Source organism: Triturus cristatus, chromosome 4_1, assembly GCF_964204655.1.
Source record: "Triturus cristatus chromosome 4_1, aTriCri1.1, whole genome shotgun sequence".
NCBI classification, from domain to species: Eukaryota; Metazoa; Chordata; class Amphibia; order Caudata; family Salamandridae; genus Triturus; species Triturus cristatus.
Window position 1 is genome coordinate 802,275,412 of NC_140585.1, and position 17,002 is coordinate 802,292,413.

The 17,002-nt window shown below is 44.9% G+C and overlaps 1 protein-coding gene across 1 annotated transcript in view; it reads right to left on the minus strand.

Annotated features, from left to right (window-relative positions):
- Positions 1 to 17,002, minus strand: part of KICS2 (KICSTOR subunit 2) — a 71,153-nt gene that overhangs the window by 52,555 nt on the left and 1,596 nt on the right. The window lies entirely within an intron of this gene.

Below are 17,002 nucleotides of genomic sequence, written 5' to 3' on the forward strand. Positions count from 1 at the left end.
TTACCGGGATAGAGAAGTGATTCTACAGGCTGCCCATAGCGGCCCCCAGCTCACAATAGAAAACGCAATGATCGCATCTTTAACAGATTTCAAGATGAAGGTCCAACAAGCGAGACGGACCTTATTAAAAGTCAAGAGAGCCCTACGCGCTAAAGAAATTAAATAGTCCATGCTCTATGCATCAACGCTACAAGTAACTGCTGAGGGAAAAGTGTGGAAATTTGCTGCCCCAGAGGAGGCCTGGGACTGGTTGGACGGATGGCAAACGGAGACACAAACTCGGGACAGAGTGCCACAGCCGGTCCGGAGAGGAACACCTACAGCAGCTTAAATCAGCCCAAGGACTCTCCAACTAATTGTGAAAATGGAGGGGAGGCAAGTGAATAACGCAAGGCCGGTAAACAACATCACAACTAGGAACGGTTCATGAGATTAAAACCCGATCCTAACAGACCGAGGAGGGTAAGCCTCCCGACACGGGACCCCCAGAGAAGAATGTGGATTACAATTTCCCTATAGGTTTTACATTTATTCATTTCCCAATATGGACAATATATGCAAACTGGTTAACTAAATGGTAGCAGTATTAATGGGGAAGAACCAGGGAGGAAGGGCCAGTATTAAGGGGGACGAACCGGGGAGGTAGGCCGGCGAGCCTAGGCTTCGCTCATGCATGCTGTAAGGTTTGGTGTGTCAGTTTTAGAGCGACAGGCGCTCTGCAGTTTGGGAAGGTCGGAGGTTTTGATTCCGCCTTGCAGGGTAGCATGGAGGGGAGGGAGTTTCATGGGGTTTGGTTTCAAGTTTATATGTTTGCTGGCATCATATCTTCTGATCAACAGATGGGCCGACATGTTACACAAGGGAATCAGGGTTGGGACTACACCTCAACACACATCTAGTCAGAACCGAACTGAGACAATACCGAATGAATCAGACAGCCACACGGGCACATGACGCATACCTAAAGACTCCGCTTGCTCAACCCACCCCCGGGAGACGAATGGTGAGAATTATGACCTGGAATGTGAATGGTCTAGGCAACAAAATAAAAACGCACAATGGTAATGCAATACATCCGACGGCAGGCACCGGACATAGTGCTGCTACAGGAGACAGATTTGATCGGGGACACCTGTAGGGCCCTAGATAGATTCAGCACCAAGCTGCAAGCCCACGCAGGATTTACTACAGGGTCACGGGGTGTGGGATACTCGTCAAAACCAACAAAACTTTTGTCCCCAAAAAGATATGGAGAGACAAACTGGGTAGATATGTGGCCCTCAGTGGAGTGTGGGAGGGTCAGGACCTCGCCATATGCTCAGTTTATATACCACCCAGAATGCATACTACCACAATACCTGCCTTAAGCACATTACTCCTAGAATTCCCACAGGGAACACTGGTTTTGGGTGTAGATTGGAATGCAGTAATGGGCCCGGACAAAGATCGGATTTCGAAAGCTGGGAGGGACGAAGGGTCAAATGCTCTGAGAACGTTTGTTCATGCCTTGGGGTTGGTAGACCTCTGAAGGAAGCATAACCCCTCACTGGAGCAATTCACATTCTTCTCAGCACCACATGGGAGCTTTTCCAGACTGGACTATTTATTAACACATTCCCTTGGGATAGGCCTCTTTAAAGGGGAAAGCGAGAGGCATACCTGACCACTCACCAGTTGAGGTTGAACTAATGGAACCCAGTAGAACACAAGCCCTACCTACACAAATTGACCTGTGGCTCCTCAAAGATGGAGAGGCCCGAGAGGAGATTAGGGTACGAACTGAGCTGTACTTTAAGAAGAACATGGAGTCAGTAGACTCAAGTTGTACTCTGTGGGAGGCCTACAAGGTAGCAATAAGAGGGCATGCACAGGCGATTCCTAGAAAACAAAAAGAGCCAAAAATGCAATGCGAAACTCCGGAAGGAGAGATAACCCAGCTAGAGGGAGCATTAGGGGGGCCTGAAGTATCGAACCCTCACACGAAACATAGAATACGCCTTAAGCAACAAGAGTTACGAGATATAGCGGAGGAGAAAGCCAGTGAATACGCTAGAGCGCCACAGACGCAGTTATATGAAATTGGAGACGGAGCATCTAAATTGATGGTGTGGTTGGAAAAGCGAGACCATGAGAGAAATTTGGTACTACAGATCAAAACTCCAAAGAGAGACTACTGTAGGACAGGTGAAGAAATAGTCACGGAATTTGCAAACTTGTATATATAACCTCCACAACTAGATTTTTGCAGAGCTCCTGCAGGTGATGACCCTCCCCACTAGAACACCTGAGGACCGAGAAAATCTGGATAGGGACATAACCATGGAGGAGAACTGTGGAACGATTAGCGCCCTACAATCTGGTAAGGCGGCAGGTCCTAATGGCACACCTATTGAACTATATAAAAGTAACGCAGCGGTAATAGCCCCGCACATGTTAAACACGTTTGAGGAATGGCTGGAATGGAGTTGCATGCCGGATGATCAGCATCAGGCATTAATTCTACTTATTCCTAAACAGGGCAAACCCCTGGAAGAGTGCACCTCCTATAGGCTGATTTCGCTCCTAAATGCCAAAGTTAAAATCCTGGCCAAGGTCCTGGCACTTCGGCTTACCAGGGTAATAACGTACATTATCGACCCGGACCAGTCCGGATTTAAGCCTCATCGGAGTACCAGGCTATACCTGCGACGCCTCTATGGAGGACACATCTGAAGAAAGTGCAGTACTGATGTCCCTTGATGCACATATGGCCTTTGACAGCATAGAATGGCAGTATTTATTCGAGGTCTTGAGATGGGTGGGCCTAGGCCCCAAATTCTGTGCGTGGGTTCAATTGCTATACACCAACCCCCTGGCGCGAGTAAAAGCGAATGGTACAGTATTGAGACAAGTAAGGTTACATAAAGGTACAAGACAGGGATGCCCGTTCTCTTCCATGCTCTTTGCTCTGGCAATGGAGACGCTTGCGGCATGGGTAAGGGTTGACCTATTTATAAAGGGCATCTCCGGGGCTGACGGGAGCTGGGAAGATAGAATTTCGTTGTATGCTGACAATATAATTCTCTATGTCACAAAGCCCCGTTCCACAATCAACCGCATACTTCACATTTTTCACCTATTTGGCAGCTATTCAGGTTACCTGACAAATTGGAACAAATCCCTGGCGTTTGTCCTGTCCGGGGAAGGCACCGAATCTACCGACCATAGGGAAGGAACTAATGTTTAAGGACAAATTTAAATACCTCCGAATGGTCACCTCCTGAGTTGAGGCAGACTTCCTCGACGGTAACCTGTGGTCCCAACTGCATAGTATTATTGCCAATTGGAGAACGGTACCACTATCACTAATGGGGAGAGCGACTATCTTCAAAATGATTGTGCTCTTGCGCCTGCTATATGTTTTCCAGAACACACCTAATAACATTCCAGTAGATTTCTTCCGTAAAGTGGTTTCAGAAATCAGGCAGCGGTTGTGTGGAGGGGAAAACTCCAGGATAGCCCTCCATAAACTACAACGAGGAGTATATGAGGGTGGCCTAGCGGTTCCGGACATTAAGAAATATTACTGGGCATCACAGTTGTTCACACTTAATGAATGGGTGTTTGCAGACAGGGAGGAACCTGCATATCAGGTGGACAGACGGGCCATGGGATGGAATGGGTACCTGGAAGCACTGAACACGAAAAAACTGGAGAGAGCGCTGCCTGCTCACATGCAAACCATGGTCAGAGTATGGAGGGAAGCAACTAAATTCCCGGGCTGGGATAGATGAATGTCGGAATGCACTCCCCTATGGTGCAGTGACCTGCTAAAGGAAGTAGGTGGGTTGTGGGGTTTCTGTCGATGGTCTCTGCTAGGCATAGAGTACTTGGGAGATATCTGGACGAGACAGGGACTGATGGACTTTCATGAAATACAGGCTGAGTTTCAGATGTCAGATACTGAATACTTCCGCTATATACAATTAAAACATGCTCTCAGGTCACATATTCCACCAGGGGATCAAATACCCAAATATTCACCTCTGGAAGACAGAGTACTAATTGACCCAATATAATCATGAATAATACAGCAGACCCCCTGGGTGCTATCCGAGAGGCATGGGAGAGTAAGATAGGGAGCCTAGAGGGCGATGACTGGGCAGAGGCTATATAGAGCCCTAGAGAAGTGGCAATACGAGCTACATTCCGGCTCATACAAATATGAATACTACACTGATCCTACACAACCAGGACCAGGCTTTACCACATGGGGAGGAGTGATACGGATATATGTTTGAGGGGATGTGATGGGGTAGGCACTTTTTTCACACATTATGGGACTGCCTTGTAATAAAAAAAAATACTGGAATAAAATCACACGGGTGATGACAACTGTTATTGAGCAAAGTGTCCCGTTAGATGCCAAGTGGCATATACTATGCATTACAGGAGAGACAAAGTGGCCTAAGTTACCACACTATGGCTCAAGATAGCCAACATAATAGCAAAAAGGAACATAGCCAAAAATTGGGGAACAAAAGAACCCCCCCAAAGTCAAAGATTGGGAGGCAGACGTAGACTGGTGTAGTGCAGCTGAAAAAACAATTTACCAGAGCCGAGGTTGCCCGGGGAAATGGGATAATATTTGGAGCAAGTGGAGAGAGTTCAGAGGGATCTGAGAGGAGATAAGATGGACATATCTATAACCTGTGGTTTTGCATCGTTGAGGTGTAAATGATCAAGGCTACTGGTTAGGTTTTGTGTGTAGTCAAGGCGAATATATTCCAATTAAACCCTGTACTGACTTGATAAGTGATTTTGATCCAGTTTCGTGTAATAAGTAGAGTTATGTACGATTATAATGTGAATTGGAACATCTAACTGATCAATAAAAATAACTTTAAAAAAAAAGAAAACAAACAGTTAATCCTGGCAAACGTCAGCGCAATATATTTGAGATACTAAACTATGGTTTTCTGCAGGTGCTACCACGAATGGAGGACATTTATGAACCAAGAATTCAATGTTGATGGGGGTTATATCTTATTTGAACACTTTTTCATAATCATATATAGAATTATAAATAGGTAACTGCATTAAGAGGGGTTTTCGCCAAGGGTTCTGAGTGACGTCAAATACACAAGGAGAGCGAAGGTCGAGTTGTCAATCAATATGGTCTTTATTTCGATTATCGCAATCATAAAAGACAATATACATCTACAATTCAAAATGACTTGGAAATCGTAGTACGAAGGTTTTCTAAAATTTCCACAACCATCTAAAAAAAAAGAAATTCAAACCACAGCAGTATGAACATGTATTATTAAAACATGATTATGATAGATCCACAATAATATAAAAACATGATATTAAAACATGATCAATATTATTTGGTAAGAATGTATAAAATACTTAAGAACGAGAAATGAATGAAAAACAGATACATCCTATCTTTTGCCAATACTACTAGGCCCATATTGCGGCAGGGGACAACAGGGAGTCATTTCCTGGATAACAATTTCCAAGACCTAAACAAATAGTGGGTCTGCAGCATGTGACCATAATATCTAAAACCTCATACAAAAAACTGGCAGAATTAATGTACCCTCAACTTATTAGCTCGGATGACCCACATCCAGCTAAACAATTTTGCCATGGCAGTCACACGGGATTCCTGTGTGTTTGTCTTTAGAATTCTTAGCGCCTCCATGGCTAATCTTGTGCCCAGGTTCTTACAAATAGGTTTGAGCCATTTACTCCTAGGTGACTTTTAGGCTGGACATACAAACAAAATATGTGCTAAAGTCTCAGTTTGAGCTGGGCATGAAAAACATTTGTCATCCGTTGGGGGGGGGTGCCATCTACTGGTAAGTGCTTTATTAGGAAGTGAACCCACCCTAAACTGGTGGTACAACTTCCTATCATTCAGTCTGGTAATGAGGTCCCAATAGGTTTCAAACTTGATCTCATGTTTGAACTCCAAAAATTCCCTTTCCAGGGTGGGCCTCATGGAGGATGCAAAACGCTTGGTTTTAACCATATTCCAATATGCTGCCTTAAAGTCCTTTTTCGATGGAAATATGTTATCAGCTGGGTCCTCCCACAAAATAATCATCCCCATATTAGTCAAGGTGATTTTTATGTTATTTAACCATGCGATCTTACGAAAACAACCCAGCGCCCTTACTTCAGAGAGAGCTTTGGCATACAGGGAAAGCTCAGGAGTAGTCCAAAGCCTTCGCCAGAATGCTATGGGTCTGAAACGGGCTAAGTCCTCTATACTGTGATAACCCAAATCTAGATATAGGGGCTTGAGTGGTGTAGATTGCGGGAGGCCTGTTAATGCCCTCACAAATTTGTTTTGGGCTAATGCCAAAGATTATATGTCCTCAAAGCCCCAAAGTTCAGCACCATATAATATTGAGGTACTGATTTTAGTGTTGTAGCTCTTTAAAGCAGGGGCAATAGGCTTGTCTGTGAGAGCCACTGTTCTTTTATCAGTACACCAGCTAATTGTACATGTTTGAGGGCCAGCATATTAATCTGGGGCTTCCAATTTAGTTTCCTACCTAAAGTTATCCCCAGGTATTTAAATACGTCAGTCTGTTCCAGGGGGGCGTTGTTCATGTATACTCTCCCTTTTATAGCTTTATATTTGTGGAACACCATGAACTTTGTTTTCTCCACATTTACCACTAGCTCATGGTCACGGCAAAACACACGGTCGAGTTGTCAATAATGTCACTCAGAAACCAGAAGTAAAAATATCCCCATAATTCACTTTGTATGCATCTTCAATTTTATGTTATGTATAACCCCAAACTCTACTCCCTCGTTTCAACTGCTATGCAGGGGGAGAGGAGTAATGGGGGATCTATACATGCCTATCATGCCTGATTGAAAATGTACAAAAATATCTTACCTGCCATCCTTAAACTTCCACCATCTTCCCCCTCCTGCAGCTGTGCTTTCTGTCAAAACAGAAAAGCAGCCCTGTGCTAACAGGTTCTCAGAAAGCCTTGTCAGCCAGGCTTGGAAGGCTTTTACGACACAGTAGATAACGAGTTTTGATAGCAACTGTTGCTACATCATAGCGGCGAGTTACCAGATTTAGAATCTGGTGTGAACAATACAGACTTCCTATGAAAGCAATGCATAACACATAGAAATATAGATGGGTATCAGTGAGTTTCGAGGAGGTTTTTCACCTATGAGATCTGAGTTACATCAAATAGATAACGAGACCGATGCGCAAGTGGTTTATGATTTCATGCACAACCATGAGATGAAAGACATCCCCGTAATTCACTTTTTACCCATCTACAATGTTATCACACCAGAATTTTTCACTGGTCTTTAAACTAACATTTACATGCATTTTGTGAACTGGTTAACAAGGCTTAGTTTTATTTTAATTTTTTTACTTGTTCCAGTGTACCCGGGTCCCAACTCTACCTATGCCATACATTTGTATTTTATTTTTACCGCCACAGTGGGAGAATGCATCTAGTGAAAAGGCATCTCACGAGTAGGGATGCCACATTTCCAAAAGAAAAATACCGGCCATTTGTTGTTTAAAGAGTTTGCAAAGGCTTGGCCTGGACACTAAATAGGGTTGTAAATAAAATGGTATGTATTCATTTGTAACAGGACTTTGTTGCCTTTAATTATTAGTCATGGATAATTAACTCAGCCCTAGAACACATTTAAAAGTGCTATCTATTTATAGTTGCTGTTTGAAGTATGCACAAATAAGTGCAAAAAAACCACAGATTTAGTTGGTTTTAATAATTTTTTTATTAGGTCTCGCGACCTGCGTTGCACTGCGCAGCAGTGCTCGCGCAGGCGAGAGTCCTTTTGTCCGGGGTCCAGAAATGGACCCTGGAATCGCACACGCTCGTGCACGATTCCTTTTGTGCTATGCGATTGGCCTTGGCGTGCGTCTTTTTATAAAAGACTGCACGGAATTGGAAAATGGCGGGTGCATTGCTCCGCCCACGGCCTATTGGTGTCTATTACGCGCTTGGTGCGCGTAATAGACACCAATAGGCCATGGCTCGCAGTAGCGCGCGCACCACTCGCGGGCTTCTTTATTTTGTGGGCATTGAAGAGGCTCCGGCGACTGCCACGTTTTATCTGTTTTCGCACGCAAGGGCGAACGTAAAAGGGAAGGAGAAGTGCTTTTTGCAGGCACCGGCCAAGCTTGCGCCAGCCTTCTGACAGGACCCGTGCAACAGGTGATCTTTCCGTGCTCCAGTGTGGCAGTGGAACGCATGTCTTGTTGGAATTTGTCTTGGTAACCATACTGGCCTATTGGTCCCCAACCTGGGTTGCAGCCCCTCCCTCAGCAGGTGCGGTTTTACAGCTCATCCGCGAACTACACATCCCGGCGGCCCTATTGCGTGTCGATTCCATCCTGCCCAGCAGGGGAGGTGGTCTCAGAGCTCTGTTAATGCCGAGAGAGCTGGTGGTGCGCTTGGATGAACTGGGTCGAGATCACCCCCGGTTGCTGGAGACGGGCTGCAGAGGATTACATGCCGAGGCACCCCTTCCTGATAGTCCCTTGGACATCCCTTGGTAGCTCCAGTCTCCGGTCAAACCATCCAGTATCTGCGGGGGCTGCGGGCGGCGTTCGCCGCTCCTGGGCTGAATCGGAGGGTTTCTGGGAGAACGCTTTGGCCCTGTGCACGGCCTCTTCGGTGCAGACTACGGGCACCAAGGTAGGAGCCACAAGGGGAGAGCAGCGATATCTGACAGCTCTCACAGAGGGCCGCGCGCCCCTGCTCTGATGGTTCGTTACGACGGTTATTAAAAGCAGTACAGGCCGCCGCGGCTCAGAGCGGCGAGAGGGGCCCAGAGAGGAGGCAGCAGGTAAGGGCCCATACAGCTCCCCAGTCCCACGTAGGAGGCCCCATTTTATATCCAGCCACATCCAGCCCCTCACCATCCCCCTCTGGCCCAATAGACAGGGAGGTTGTCAGGCCGGTTTACAATAGGTATGTAAAGAATATTCAGGGCCGAGCTAGCCACCATTGGGGGGGGGGCACCCTCATCCCCCTCTCCAGACCCGCTTCTCACTAGCCTGCACGAGTGAGGTCGGACGGAGGTGGTGATGTAAATGGGTAAATGCCACCAGAGGCCTATGGACCTTAACACCGTTCCTTCAGTGGTAGACGCCCTCTTCCAATCCCGCTCATTCCGAACCAAAAACACAGCAACCCATGGCTCGTAAACAAGTGCCAAGGAGGATAGATATGTAAATGCCACCGGTAACTTGTGCATCCCACCAACGAAACACTTCCCGATTCATGGGAGTGCCCCTATGTCATAAACAGGCTACAGGATAAGGCGAAGGAGTCGGACACCCAGACCACCCCACAGCCAGCTGGGTTAACGGTACCTTACACGAGTCGAACAGTAGCGGGGTGCTTCGAGGAGTTACGGCAGGGATAAGAATGGCGAGGTGGGGTGCTAGGCCCACTCCTTAAGCATCTTATGAAGGGCTGATCCCCGGAGTCTGAACAAGATTCCTCTATCGACCATATGCTTGCGCGCCAGAAACCCTGAGGCACATCTCTGTTTAGCCAGAAACCCAACTACACCTCTGGCTGTCATAATCGGAGGCAGTCTCCCAGACTGACTTCCAACTGTGGAAGAGGTGGTAAGTAATAACATACAAGTATGGATTTCATTACAAGACCGGAGGCTACCATTATGCAAATACTTTTATTTGCTGCCCAACATGCAGCCCTTTAAAGAATGTTAATACATCACAATAAGTAGAACTTTAACTGTAAGATAACAGGACTGTGTACACTCTAATCTTCCTCTTTTATTCGCTGCTCCTGACACAGCCACATACTCCCTTTTGTTGTGACAGTTACAGTTACTTACTTAATTATATTTTGACAATCCTATTATATTTATTTGGTGGCTAGTTATGTATGTCTTTAATGAAATCTAGATTCTCTCTACATGAGAATTGGAGAATCCGTCATTCTCTGCCACAAGCTTCGAGTCTTCAAACAAGACAGGCCATGTCCCTCCAGCCAACTCAGATCGCACATATAGAGGTGCCCACACTTTACTAGTAAGGGTGATCGGAGGGCAGATAAGAACTAAACACCTTGCTTTTTTGTGGTGGTTCCTGTACGCATTTAACTAGGCGCCTTATAGGGGAAAGTGTCTGGGAAACTTAAGTCATGCGGGCGTGTATGCATGCTTGCAAATAAAGTATTGCCATGGCATGTTCTTTCATGCTTGATCTGCTGTCAGTCCAGTAACAAGGTCTCACCTGTAAACCATAAAAAGTCACGCCTGACTTCTTTGAAAGGGTGCTTTGATCAAAGTCAACGCATGCAGGAAATATAAAAAAAAAAAATACACATGGTATGATTGGCGCCATGAATTTCTCAGTTTTTATATTTGCTGGTTGTGCTTTTGCCAGCTATGTGCAAATGTGCAAATTCTAAATGTCATGGGTTCTATGCAGAAATGGTACCTTATTTAATACCATTACTGATTAACACTTTTTTTTGCTACACCATGTACGTGTAACCTATGCGGCTTGTGTCATATAATTATTGAGTGGTCTGCGAATGAACATGGGCAGGAAAATTGTAAAACAGGATTTTTTTCCTCTTGAAAGGTTTTTTCATCTCACATGTACCTAGTGACAATTCTAATACTGATACATTCTTCCACACCACTCACACCTTAGATTGTAAAATGTGGGGACTACATTGAAAACTTGAGGGGATACTTATCAAATTATTACTATTTGAGCATTCACCCTCTTTGCGGTGTATTTCCTTGCAACTCCCCTGAGAAAGCCATCTTCTGCACATCTACTAAAAGCATTCAAGTGCAGAATGACTCCGGGCCTTCATAATGCACCTAGATCTAAATGGCACCACCGCATATCCAATGCTTTTGGATTTGAATATTACCAGTAACTTAGGTAGGTGGACAACTACAACCTTTTCAGGTTTAAGGCAAAATATATTGGAAAAACAATCATTCACCACAAAGCCGATTTCTCTGGTCTTGACTGCCACCCTTTTGTCTTTATGAATGTTTGTTTTGTTCTGTGTCGGTTTTTGCAAACCTTTCTTTTGAAGGAAGCTGCTGGGCCCTCTTCATTTTAGGGAAAGTAAACGTTGGCTCAAAAAGAACACGTTATTATATTAGAACCTGCCACTGAATGGAATCACCTTGTGCATGCATGTGCTCATTATGAAAGGGCAGAATGCAGTCACTCAGTGATTTTAGCCAATTGCTGATGTGGGCTGACCTATTGCCTCATACTGTGAGATGTGGTGGTCAGGAGAAAAATGTGAATACCACCATTACTGAATAATAAATGTACAGGGATGGCTGCAATCTCATATAAGTAAATACATTATTATCATACATATATTTTTAGTAAAATCAAAAGGTCCTCACTGAAGCTAGAACTAAGAAGTTTTAAGTGGCTCCTAATCATCTATAAATCAATAGAAAACACTGCCTAGGGGCATGGCGGGGGGGGGGGGGGGGGAGGGGGAAGGGTGTGTGTGTGATTACACATCACATAATTACACTGTATTCAATGCAACATAAATACACTCCACATACCACTCAGTACTACATAATTGCACGTCACATAATTACTCTCTACTTAATGCAAGATAAATACACTCCACACAATACCACTCTGTGCCACATAATAACACAACACTTAATTACACTGTACTCAATGCAACATAAATACACACCTTTCACTCAAGTTCGCGCTATATAAAAAAATAATAATTGCAATGAAAATAGGTCTCACATTACTGGATCTTTGAGCTGCTATTGGTGTTGCATTATCATTAGCAATGCCAACAGCTCAAACTTTAATAATGCGAGACCTATTGCATAGAAAATGCTTGTTAATTGGGACATCAAATTGTCAGTGGTGCTGGTATAAATCCGATCAGCTCGCAACCCTAATCAGGAGACAGCGTTTGTTGCAGGATCAGCACATTATTTCCTCCACTCCTGATCGATGCCAGAATAGTATAGTTTAGCTTATACGTGTAATCTAAAGAATCCCTATCTGAAACCCAACGACAACTCACTCCTCATTCTCACTGCTCGCCCTTCACTTTCAGGTTCACCCTGCACTCACACTGTTCACCATGCACTCATACCATTCACCCTTCTCCTACCCTGCACTCACACGAGCACACCGCTTACCCTGCAAGCCCATGACATTCCACTCACTTGTCACTTTCACCACTCACCCTACACTCATAGTTATCACACTGCATTCACATCATTCATCCTCCTCTTACCCTGCATTCACAAAAGCACAACACTCACCCCGCACTCACAGCGACCACATTGCACTCATGCTCCTTTGGCATGAACTCATGCCGTTCTCCCACCACTTACCCTGTCGTCACATGAGCATACACCGCTCGCCCGGCAATCACAGTGATCACACAGAACATCCACCACTCACCATGCACTCATTTTTTTCACCCTGCACTTACACGAGCACACTACTCACCCATCAGTTCACAGCTCACTCTGCAATCGCACTCAAACAAGCACATCTCTCACCATGCAATCATTCCTCCCACTCGGCACTTTCACCTGCATCCAAATATAAGTCTCATAACTCACCCTGCTGTCACTCCTCTCATTCTACTATCACATCGCTCACTTAGCACTCACATAGGCACTCCAGTCACTCACCCTTCACTCACATCGGCACAGCATTCGCCCTGCACTCACAGCCTACAAACAAGCACAGCACTCACCCTTCACTCATACGGACAAACCTCTCAGCCTGCAGTCATACAGGCAGTCTGTTCATCCTGGCTGCACACATGGAAAATAGTCTGCCGGAACTCATAGGGACACACCACTCCCTCTGCATTAACTCCTGTCACCATGCACTCACCATTCACTCTCACAGATGTATTTATTTATGAGTTTTATATGGCGCTGGCTAAACCCTAAGGTATCAGAGCGCTTTACAGAATCAAGAGTAAAGCAATAACCCAATCACTAAGTAAATGACGTGCAACAATCTTAGGTTCAAGTATCATACAACGATAAATACACATAAAACGCATTAGGCAATACAGGTGGAATACAATGTGTACACAGAACAGAAGTTTAGCCCTGAGGTTACTGATTGCGATCAAGTCACCCATTTTAAACATTATTGTTTTAATATATTAAAGATAGGGGCAGGATTTGCACAGTCATGCATTCACTCTATACTCTTGCCGCTCACCTTGCACCACACACAGGCCCACCACACAGAGGCACACCACTCAGCCTGCATTTACACCGCTCACATCACCCTGCACTCACCCCTCTCACTCTGCACGCACACCTCTCACTTGACACTCAAATGGGCCCTCCTCTCACACTGCATTCATGCAGCTCACCCGACACATGGGCACATTTTTCCCCTTACATTTGCACCACTCACGCCGCATTCACTCACACTGTTCCCCATCACCCAGCACTTACAAGAGCAAAGATCTTACTCTGCACATATACAAATTACACAACACTCAGAATATACACATATTTCTACAAAGGCACCCATAGAATACCACTCTTTCCGTAGTACTAGAGGCCTACTTAATTTCATCTGCAGTAATGGGGCTGGTGCAAGAGGGACAAGTGGACTGAGAATGTGGAATGGCAAAATGAGGGCAACTTGGGCTGAGGCTTTGGGGTATGGTGATGGACGGAGGAACATCTGACACCTTCAGCCATTCCTGGTCTTTCCATTCACCACAATGCTTCAGTCCGAGACATCGTTTTTTGTGTGTTTTCTTTACATTGTACGTTGGGTCTCAAAATCCCAAAAATGCAAAGTGTTACTGGATGAAATCTATGGTTGTTGAAGTCGTCGTCAAGCATTTCATAAGGTCAGTTGGATGCTATGATATTATATGTTAGAACGTGGATTCGTTTATTTCCAATACTGTAACTGCTTGATCCACATGTGAAACCAAATACAAGACCCATACAGCTATTTTTTGGATGTGCACTTTTCATTCACATCATACTTGTAACAAACATTGACTAGGCAATATATTATTATTTTTGAATAGCGTGTATAGAATATGTTTTACTAAGCTTCACTAAAAGGCCAGGCAGGTACAGCAGAAGCAGCAGGTCAAGCTTTTCTAACACAATAAAAGCAGATTGACTAATGGAAGTGTTATTGGCAGTGTGTTTGTGTGCAAGTGTGACAGAGTACAAATGTACGAAAGTGTGCAAGAGATATAATGAGAATGTGTGTTTGAGAATACGTGTGTTATGCCTGCAAGTGTGCTGCTGGTCTGGCATACTAGAGGCTATTCGTGCCTTATGAACAAGGGCACTAATAGCATATGGATGGGAGGTGTTATTTATGGCAAACTGCAGGCCCTGACATGCCTCTATGAAGACACCATAATTGGCTGTGGAGACTCGAACTCTCTGAGAAAGCCGCTACCCCAGCGGGAGGGAAACAAAACACGTGCCACCACACCTGGCTGAAGGCCCTGACATAATGCATTTAATTCTTAGCATTTGGGGTGGATCCTTATCAAAATGTTGCAACTGATATTTGAAAGAACTCTTGTCATAAAGATTTTCTGCACTCATTTTAAAGCAGGTGTCAACAGCAAAATGCTGACCTTTGCATACCAGAGGGAAACCTTATCTTTGGTTTAAAAGCACATGAACTTCCTTGTGCATTAGGCAGTTTTAAGGCAAAAATTAAAATGTCAAGATAACTCAGGTGAATAATGTTCCTACTGTTGAGAGTTCGGAATTTTGTCTAGTGGCAGTTTTGGCTCATCGTAAAGTAGCACAGAGGGTTAATGTGCATGCTGTAAAGAACATGTACCATGCAGATCACAGAAATGAATATGAGTAAACTATGAGTAGCACTATAAAACAAGCATTGGCAATGCAATAGGTCTCGCATTTGCAAGAGTTTGAGATAATGCCATTGTAAATGGCAATGCCTTTTATGTGTTTTGAAACCTGCAAGCGGTGCGTAAACATACACTTTGTACTTTTAGTCATTGCCTACGAGAAGCAAGGTTGGCGGTAACTGCGCCTCTTTTACTGTCAGCCTTGCTTCTCGTAAGGACTATAAGTACAAAGTGCGTGTTTACGCACCACTTGCAGGATTTCAAAACACATAAATAAAAAAGCATTGCTAATAGCTCAAACTCTCGCAAATGCAAGCCCTATTGCATTGCAAATTACTGTTCTGAGATTCGAGAACAAAGTTTCACTATGGGGAAAAAAGTGCAGCGTGAGTGACAGCAGAAAGAAGGCACGTGGTGACCGCTGTGAAACCAAATGTGGTCAAATAAGAGCTGGTCACTCTTCATACGCCTCTTGGGCTCAAGCACCTCCCTGCCCCTCACCGCCAGCAAGCTGTGAGGCAGTTTAGAACTGTTAGCCAGCATTCTGCCCCTTGTTTGCATGCTCAGTGAAGGCGGCCCTTCTGAAAAAGTCAGTGCCTGTCCTACAATTTAAACATGTAGGTAATCCGTGTCCCTCCATTGCATACACTGCACGGAGCAGCTGGATTGCAACGCTATGTTGTACGTTCACATAAGGATGCATGTGTCATAATGCCTCGGGCCAACATAAACACCCATGAGTACAACAGAAACATTTCCATCAGAGCCTGAAAAAGCCAGAGGGTTAGCGTTGTGTAATAGAAACATGGGAGCTTGTCCACTACGTGTGGGTCACTGAAAGGTGTATACCTTATGTTCCCTGAGACACAGCATTCTGTATGAAAACTGGTAAATTTTCAATACTGATAATAAATATAAATACAAGTAATATGTACGCCACAAAATGCAGTGATATCGCTTGTCAACAGAAAGTACAGTGGGATGTGGCGGGAAGACGGACAATATGGACAATGAGAGGGTGGGAGAAATAAACAAACTACGGCGGGAACAAAGTAAACACGGGCAACAGGAGGGGGGGTGGGAGACAAAGTGCCTACGAGAGGGGGGGGGGGAGAAATGAACACAAACTATGGCGGGAGGGGGCGGGAACAAAGTGAAACACGAACAGTAAAGTTACAAAACAAGCCGAGACATCAACCCTATGGCGCACCAAGCGCGTAATAGACACCAATAGGACATGGGCGGATCAATGCGCCCGCCTGTGGCCAATTGCGTGCAGTCTTTTATAAAAAGACGCACGCAACGGCCTATCGGGTAGCACTAAAGTAAAAGCACACGTACGAGCGTGTGCGATTCCTAGGTCAGGTACCCAAACCCCGTTTTTCCCTTACTGAATGTCTCGCGCTGCGCACTGCACCGCTAGGCGCAAGACCTAAAAATGAAATGTACATCAGAAAGAGGCTATGGAGAGAGGAGGTGTAGTGTTGGAGAGTGGTAGTGAGGGAATTCATGGAGAAGGAGGTTATGGGGGAGAAGAGCGCCAAAAAAGACTATTGTAACGACCGCCACCAGCGCTCAAGCAGACCTCGGCTAGGAGTCTTAGCCCCACCCTGGAGTTCAGGTCTAGTTGCACCCCTGGCCATGCATACAATACTCTCCTTCCTATCCCAAATGGAAAAAATAAAATACTTTTCCTGTCATACTCAACCAACCCCCATCACCATCTCTGCCTTCCTTCCCCCTCCTGCAGCTGTGCTTTCCGCCTTCAATAAAAGCTCACAGACAGCACTGCGCTGACAGGCTCTCAAAGAGCCTTATCAGCCAGGCCACGAAGGACTTTATGATGTAGTAACAGTGGATAAAGAGTTTTGTTGTCAACTGTTGCTATGTTCCAGCAGTGAGTTACCAGAGTTAGAATGTGGTATACACGATAGAGGCGTTCTATGGAAGACATGCAAAACAAAATGAATTGCACATGGACATAAAACAAATGTTCTACTTCGCAGTGAGTGTCAGAATTCATTATAACTTAACTTTCCTTGTTTAACCCACAAATACAAATCACTGTTAACATGTATCCTTACTACACCAGCAAAATC